The sequence below is a fragment of the Anomaloglossus baeobatrachus genome, chromosome 9 (genome assembly GCF_048569485.1).
Source record: "Anomaloglossus baeobatrachus isolate aAnoBae1 chromosome 9, aAnoBae1.hap1, whole genome shotgun sequence".
In the NCBI taxonomy this organism is placed as follows: domain Eukaryota; kingdom Metazoa; phylum Chordata; class Amphibia; order Anura; family Aromobatidae; genus Anomaloglossus; species Anomaloglossus baeobatrachus.
The window spans coordinates 25,062,166-25,071,037 of record NC_134361.1 but is presented as its reverse complement, the minus strand read 5'-3'; the positions used below and the strand labels follow the sequence as shown (position 1 = coordinate 25,071,037).

The window sequence follows — 8,872 nt, the reverse complement described above, 5'->3', positions numbered from 1 at the left end:
ATACTCTTCATGTAGATTATCTTCAGTCAGCCATAACCCTGTAGATTCATGGACATTGACATGAGTTCAACTTTACAAGGAAATACACAACTTGGTTACTTAATTATAAAACTCAACCAGACATAAATAGTAAAATGCCTTTTTATTGTGTTTTTTATATACATTTACAGATTCCAATATTTAGTAAATTACAACATTCACAGCGTTCACCTTGTAACCAATGGCACACATGCTAGGAATGCTATTTTACTAGGAATTGGGGAAACAACATGAAGAGGTTGTGAGCAAGGTGGAGTCCATATGTGGGTCTGAGACCGGAGAGAGCTCGGACGGTAGACATTGGTGTTCCAACAAGGAGGTGATGCATAGTACAAGGTCGAACAAGACTAAAGCGATTCAGCAGATGGAATTCAGGCTCAGGATTTAGGAGACCAATATGAGGAGAAGACTTGCATCTAGAAGGACCAGGATGAAATAGAAGAGAATGCTCGCAGGATCTAATTTTGTTGTTACTTTCCGAGGGAGAATCCACAATGGCTGTCTCCTCCACTTTTCTTGCACATTAAAGGCTGCAACAGAAATATTTATATTGTGATAACGTATCATCAAATTTGATAATATATATGTTTAACTAAAAAGTCCATCAACGATTGACGACTTTTCAATTTTTTGTCTTTTCTAGTAATGTAGATGGTTCCTCTACTCATAAAGATGCCTAATTTTGAGAACCCCATTGACCAGCTGCAATAAGTATGACAAACTTGCAGTAACTCAATTCCCTGCCGCACCCCCGCAGACAAAATAAAGCATTACACAGTACCCAATAAAAAGAATAAGTGGTATATGTAACTGCTGGGTCCTCCAGAGAGCTTGTTGCAGTTCTTTGGATGAGGCACTTGTTCTAGACATCTAGATCAATTTTAGCTTTTCTTGTCTGATGACAAACTCAGACTGGGTAATTTGTAGGACATGGTAGCTTCGCCTCCTCAGCCTGTGATCTGAACAATCCCTTTTGATTCTTTGATTTGTTCTAAATAGCTATAATTTTGCTGTCACAACCTCATCTCTTGGAAGAGAACTAAGGAGCCGCTATAAGTGAACAAGAAAAGACTCACCACACAGCATAAGCTGGCCAACATGGAAGCCAGCATCAGAGATGTCAGCACCAGGAGGGCCACACCCCAGCCAGGCACACCTGTAGAGAGAGGAGCATGCGTCAGCCAGAGGGAACGGAGCAACACCGGTTCATTCATCCATTATCTTCACTCATAGTATTTCTTAGATGGTAGACATTACTGCATCTAGATCAGTACCGCAAATGCACAACTGGATGACTATATTTTATATAATATTATCCAAAATTTTGGTATTTTTATTGTTAACATTTTATAGGAACACTGATGCAATGCGCAATGCCTAATCCTGGCCCTCAGGGGTGATAATAAGTATAGAACTAATGATTGGATATTCCTGAAATCCTTTTGAGATGCTCCGCCCCTGAGGTTCTGCACTGGGCACTGTACATGGCATCCATTTTGCATGGAGTGTTCCTTGCAGGTGGGCATGTTGGGTTCAGCAGGTAAGACCATTGCTCACTTTATTTTTTTAGTCATCAAGAACTTTTAGATACTTGGCAAGTTAGTGGCCTCTATATGTCTGTGACTACGGGATAATATTCTGTCATGATGTATATTAAACGTCCTTCAATTTAGCACTTAACTACCAAATTTTAGTGATTGACACCAGTCAACACTGACTAATCTGTGAAATTCTGAATGTAGAATTAGTCATGTGTCTTGTGTTCCACCAAAACCGTGGACAGAGGTGACACTAAAAAACATTCATAGCTCTGCTTTTGTCTTGGACTCCTCATGGGAATAGATCTAGAAAACTATTATATTGTTGACACTGTCTACATGCACAGAGCAAAAAGCCCTCTAGCTTCCTTCATACTCACCAGTAGTAGAGTTGGTCTGAGCATCTGTGGGAACAAGAAGATATACACGTCAGACAATCAGTTTTTGGTGTCATTGAAGTTATGTAAACCATAAAAGATCATTAAAAATATAATTCAAGGTCTAAACGAACCAACTTGAAAAAAAGACTTGTTGGGCCTTAAAACAAGTAATTCCATTACAACATTTGTTGAGTTATCGACAAGCCCTTCTCATCTAGAGCATGATCTTCAAAGATCACTGAACACCTCTAGACAATATTTCTTCCATGTAGCCTCAAAGGGTTCATAGGGCAAGTAAGACTACTTGTTGACTTTAATTGATGTCTACTCGTTTTGGGTGCCTTTGTAGTCTTCCATTATGTCCCATTATATTCAAAGTAAGCCATACACAACAGACTATTGTCTACCAAACTCTCTTACTTTGGACCACTCAACAATTAAATGGCAGTGTCCCAACTAACATACCCCAAATGGAGGATTGGGTACTTGAATTTCAACATGCCCAATGCTTTTGTTCTTTGTGAAGATAAGTCCCCACCAGAGGTGTCGTTCAATGGTTTACACCTCTCTCCACACTCAGTTTGGGAGATAGTTTGGAGTGGCAGTGTCTCTACAAACATACCTCCCAATGACTGACACTAGAGGAATGGAGAATTGAGCTGTTGGATTTCAACATCACCAATGCTTTTGTTCTTTGTGAAGATAAGTTACCACTGGAGGCGTCTCACAATGGTTTACATCTCTCTCCACACTCAGTTTGGGAAATAGTTTGACAGCTATTGAATGTGTATGGCCAAATCTATGGCCATTTTGTATATTATGCCCACAAAAGGAAATATAGGAAGGGTTTTCCTTGAAGCCAACCAGAACCTACAAATCAGTACCCAACCATAAAAGATCATCCATTGCTTCTTTGGGACTCAAGTAAAAAAACATGGCTTTATATTATGGCACATTCAATAGTTATGTGCAGGGAAATAAATAACCCTGAGATCCAGTTCAAAGAAGCTCAAGTGTCAATGGAAATAAGGGCAAGAAAGGAAGGACGTTACGAGCAGAGAAGCAAAATGTTCCAAGATGGAACACAATATATTGAATAATGAGAGCCTTGAGGAAAACAGAAAACTGATAGATACAAGTGGCAGGTTGCACAAAATGTTCCATCAATGAAGAAGACAATCAGTAACATCCATAGGATCTTTCCTTACCTGCTCCTTGCAGATTAAGGATCATACAGGCGGCTAGCACCCAGAGACCGGCTTTGCACAGGATTTGTTCGGCTGCCATCTTGGTAGGAAAGCTTGGTTTAGCTGGAGCTGTTATTCCTTGAAGGATTGACTTCGCTTTGATGTCCCTTCTAATGGAAGTCTGGGTCTTATATACGGCCTGATGACAGGACAGTCACTACGTTAAGTGGAAAAGGAGCCTCCCAAACCTGCATGACCATGAGATGAGGATTCTGAAGGAGATGAGTGTCGGGATTTGAAGGATTAGAGATAATCATTTTGAAGTGTGACTAGTTTTAATGGTTTAGGACTGACGTGTGATTCTCTATATTGTTTATTTCTGAAATTTACAAAGCCAACACAGTAAAGTAGATTTACGATACCTGTTTGGGTATTTCTTTAACTTTATGTGATATATTCTTTACTGTGGAAATTCAGGTGTGCACAAAGTCCTAGGGCATGGTGGAAATCTGAGCTGGGCAACCTTGGGCCAACTTTGACATGAGCTTATTGGAAAAATGCAAAAAATAATTGCATAAAGTATGCACAAAATAATGCACAAAATGTGTTCTGCACATATATTGTAGTAATATTGTTTAACCACATATGTTTGACTAAGGGCTCATTCAGATGAACGTTCTGTCTGTCCTGGTCAGTTCTTTTTTTTTTTGCAGACCTACTGACAAGACCATCTTTTCAACCACACGGTAGCACTTGGGTGTGTCATTAGTTCCTACAAAAACCACAGTGGAGTCCATGTGTCCGTTCCACTATTATAGAACATGTCCTATTCTGTTCCGCAATTGCGGACCGAAATACAGTACAAGTCAATGGGTTTAGAAAGTCCCCGGAAGCCACACGGAAGCACTCACTTCCATGTGGCTTTCGTCGGGTGCCCTTGCAGTCTGTGTCTCCCTTCCGCACTAGCTTCACAGCTGCTTGCACAGTAGTGTGCGAGCAGCTGCAGGGATGATGAGCGCCGTCATCAGGAGGTTAGATAAGTTCATTACCTGAGTTGATGAAGTCCGCTGTACTCCTGATGTCAGCGCTTGTCACTAACTTCTATGCCCACCGCGATCTCACATCAAGTCTCGTGAGCAACCCGAGACTGTGACTAGTGGTGATGTCACGTGCACCTCGCGATACTTCGCTTGTGAACGCGGCTCCTTACTCAATTTTCCTGAATATTGCCGATTCACTGGCCATCAGGATATAATTGCCAGGACTTAGGGGCACTTTGCACACTACGACATCGCAAGCCGATGCTTGCGATGCCGAGCGCGATAGGCCCCGCCCCCGTTGCAGGTGCGATATCTAGTGATAGCTGCCATAGCGAACATTATTGCTACGGCAGCTTCACACGGCACTTACCTGTCCTGCGACGTCGCTCTGGCCGGGGACCCGCCTCCTTCCTAAGGGGGCGGGTCATGCGGCGTCACAGTGACGTCACACGGCAGGCGGCCAATTGAAGCAGAGGACGTAAACATCCCGCCCACCTCCTTCCTTCCTCATTACAGCCGGGACGCAGGTAGGAGATGTTCCTCGCTCCTGCGGCTTCACACACAGCGATGTGTGCTGCCGCAGGAACGAGGAACAACATCGTAACATCAGTCTTTCCGAAATTATGGAAATAACCGACGCTACACCGATCACCCGATTGTGACGTTTTTGCGATTGGTGATCGGTGTATCTAGGCTTTACATGCTGCGACATCGTTACCGGCGTTGGATGTGCGTCACTTTCAATTTGACCCGCAGGTGCGATGTCGCAGCGTGCAAAGTGCCCCTTAGATTTCCTTTTGCCAAATTTATGAGAATAATAGGTGAATTGATACATTCATAGTATTAAATGGGCCAGGTGACAAAAAAATTAACAAATTCGATCATCTCCAGTCACCACTGAAGCATGGCGAAAATGTACAGAATCTTTCAATTTTCACTTGAGACCAGTATGAAATTTCACCAGTACAAAAAACAATCAATATAAAAAAATTAATAAAATAATAATAAAAAAATAAATAAGAATATGAAATAATAATAATAACAACAACAACAATAATAATAAATGATAGAAAAATAAGAAAATCCCTAATATTTAGGAAAAAAATATAATTTTTCTAAAGTGAACTGAATTCAATTAGGTTACTTTCAGACTAAGTTTTTTAAGGCATTCAAAAACAATGAGTTTTTAAAAGGAAAACCACTTCAGGAAATGCTCTTTTTTGGGGCGTTTTTATTTTCTTGAAAACTTTGAAGAGGTTTTGATTCTTTTTTTTTCTAGTGCTTTTTTTCATCATTTTGATTTAATGTTTCAAATTCGGAACAAATTTCAGAAAGCCATGCATTTTCTTTCTCTCCACAAGGCATTTTTCCAAAACCTGAAAAGGATAATATTTGCTGGAAAAAAAAACAGAACATATAAACAGCAAAGTGGACTAAAATTTAGATGAATAAGAAGGGTTTTTCAAACCTTTTTAAAATATATTTTCGTAAATCTGCTAAAAAAAACTCTTTAAAAAAATTAGTCGACCATCGCCTAAGGTTCATGTATTTTTTTAAGAGGTTTTTGGAGCAAAATTTGTTCCAAAATACACTTTTATTGAAATCATTCAAATATTTTCAGAATAAGCTCAATATTGATTTCAGTGGCAAAAACAACACATGGGGCGTGTTTTTACTTTATTTTAGTTTGGTGGAAAAAGAACATTTCAATTTTTGATTAATGAATTTCTGTTAAAAGGTTGCAAAAACAGTTTGGGGGAAAAACATGTCAAAATTGAAGACCACAAGGAAAATCCAATACAGATTTCTGCTAGGATTGTTTTCCTGAGTACCACCTCCGATATTTCCAGGTAAAAAAAAATCCCTGTGAACATACTCTTAAAACACACACAAAAGAAAAGAGAATATAAACATCATTAAAAATGTACTATATACTTAGAGATGAGGGAACCCGAAAGTAAACTTTGGGTTCATACTGGACACCTGGTGTCTGGGGCTCGAACTCGAACACAAACTTTTCACAGACTTCGGAGTTAAGCTGCTTTTCAGATACTGAATAAAGTTTGTTGAAAGGCTGCACCCTTGCCAATCAACAAGATTTTCGGAATGGGGAAGATACTTGTACACTGCTGTGAACAAAATAAATACATTTAAAGAAAGTGAAGTGGGGTCCACCCAATTTTTGATAACAAGCTCAGGTAAAGCAGACAGCTGCGGGCTGCAACCCTCAGCCATCTGCTTTAACTTGACTGGTTATGAAAAATAAAATGGAACCCCATGCTATTTTTTAAATAATTAAAATAAATCATTTAAAAAATTGCATTGGGTTCCCACTATTTTTGATAATTAGACAAGGTAAAGCAGACAGCTGGAGGCTGGAATTATCAGGGTGGGAAGGCCCATGGTTGTTTGGCCCTTCCCAGCCCAAAAATATGTTTGCAGAACAAGTGACCTTCTCTTACGCCCATTTTGCTTTCTTTTGCAGCCCCCTAGCCCTTACTATGACCAGTTTACAGCACCAAAGTTCAGGCGCCATTGTCTTATATGGGTTCAGGGTCAAGTACAGGTTTGGAACTGTACTTTTAATTAAAATCCAGCCGAACTCAGCAAATAAGCAATCCACGGTTCCGCTCAATTCTATTTTCCTAAGGCAGGTATTCTGGCAGAATAATCCTAGTTGAGGAAAACTCTATGAAGGCAAATGTTAACCCTGTCGGGAAAAGTAGAACTAACATTTCAGATGATGTTTTCGCAATGATCACATAATCTTCATCTTTCAAATAAACCATCTATAAAAGTAGATACAATTATTTAATAGTTTTATCAATTCATATGCAATCGCTTCACAATATGTAAAGTTTGGAAACCCTAGAGGAACCCAACACAAAAAGGAGGAGGTAAATAAGATGGAAATCAGTCCTCAGGTTCTAAACCAGGAAAGCAACAGCTACTGGTAAAATACACGAGCTACGAAATGAGGTACAATCCAACAGTAATAGTATAACATCTTTCCACATCTACCTGCACCTGGTAAGGTGCACTATGGTCAGTCAAATGTACTAGTGATATATTTTTCAGAACAACCTATGACCTGTATATATTATACACTGTAGAAAATGTTATTAAAGTGGCTAAAATGAAACTTTCCAAAAGTGGGGGCGGGTCTTTATTTACAGGAAGTGGGAACTGGTCTTTATTTAAAGGAAGTGGGAGCTGGTCTTTATCTATAGGAAGTGGGTCTTTATTTACAGAAAGTGGGGGTGGGTCTTTATCTATAGGAAGTGGGGGTGGGTCTTTATTTACAGAAAGTGGGGGTGGATCTTTATTTACAGAAAGTGGGGGTGGATCTTTATTTACAGAAAGTGGGGGTGGGTCTTTATTTACAGAAAGTGGGGGTGGGTCTTTATTTACAGAAAGTGGGGGTGGGTCTTTATTTACAGAAAGTGGGGGTGGGTCTTTATTTTATTTACAGGAAGTGGAGGTGGGTATTTATCTATTTACAGGAAGTGGGAGCTGGTCTTTATCTACAGGAAGTGGGGGTGGGTCTTTATTTACAGAAAGTGGGGGTGGGTCTTTATTTACAGAAAGTGGGGGTGGGTCTTTATTTACAGAAAGTGGGGGTAGGTCTTTATTTACAGAAAATGGGGGTGGGTCTTTATTTACAGAAAGTGGGGGTGGGTCTTTATTTAAAGAGAGCAGGGGTGGGTCTTTACAGAAAGTGGGGGTGGATCTTTATTTACAGAAAGTGGGGGTGGGTCTTTATTTACAGAAAGTGGGGGTGGATCTTTATTTACAGAAAGTGAGGGTGGATCTTTATTTACAGAAAGTGGGGGTGGATCTTTATTTACAGAAAGTGGGGGTGGATCTTTATTTACAGAAAGTGGGGGTGGATCTTTATTTACAGAAAGTGGGGGTGGGTCTTTATTTACAGAAAGTGGGGGTGGGTCTTTATTTACAGAAAGTGAGGGTGGATCTTTATTTACAGAAAGTGAGGGTGGATCTTTATTTACAGAAAGTGGGGGTGGGTCTTTATTTACAGAAAGTGGGGGTGGGTCTTTATTTACAGAAAGTGGGGGTGGATCTTTATTTACAGAAAGTGGGGGTGGGTCTTTATTTACAGAAAGTGGGGGTGGATCTTTATTTACAGAAAGTGGGGGTGGGTCTTTATTTACAGAAAGTGGGGGTGGGTCTTTATTTACAGAAAGTGGGGGTGGGTCTTTATTTACAGAAAGTGGGGGTGGGTCTTTATTTACAGAAAGTGGGGGTGGATCTTTATTTACAGAAAGTGAGGGTGGGTCTTTATTTACAGAAAGTGAGGGTGGGTCTTTATTTACAGAAAGTGGGGGTGGGTCTTTATTTACAGAAAGTGGGGGTGGATCTTTATTTACAGAAAGTGGGGGTGGGTCTTTATTTACAGAAAGTGGGGGTGGATCTTTATTTACAGAAAGTGAGGGTGGGTCTTTATTTACAGAAAGTGGGGGTGGGTCTTTATTTACAGAAAGTGGGGGTGGGTCTTTATTTACAGAAAGTGGGGGTGGGTCTTTATTTACAGAAAGTGGGGGTGGGTCTTTATTTACAGAAAGTGGGGGTGGGTCTTTATTTACAGAAAGTGGGGGTGGGTCTTTATTTACAGAAAGTGGGGGTGGATCTTTATTTACAGAAAGTGGGGGTGGATCTTTATTTACAGA

General features: G+C 40.2%; 1 long non-coding RNA gene across 1 annotated transcript; it reads right to left on the bottom strand.

Annotated features, from left to right (window-relative positions):
* Nucleotides 1-1,121: 1,121 nt before the first annotated feature.
* On the bottom strand, nt 1,122-3,392 carry LOC142250333 (uncharacterized). The gene is made up of 3 exons (XR_012725173.1): nt 3,166-3,392; nt 1,958-1,981; nt 1,122-1,195 (listed from the first exon to the last, which is right to left on the bottom strand). It is a non-coding gene; the product is annotated as an uncharacterized LOC142250333 (long non-coding RNA).
* Between the last annotated feature and the right edge of the window lie 5,480 nt (nt 3,393-8,872).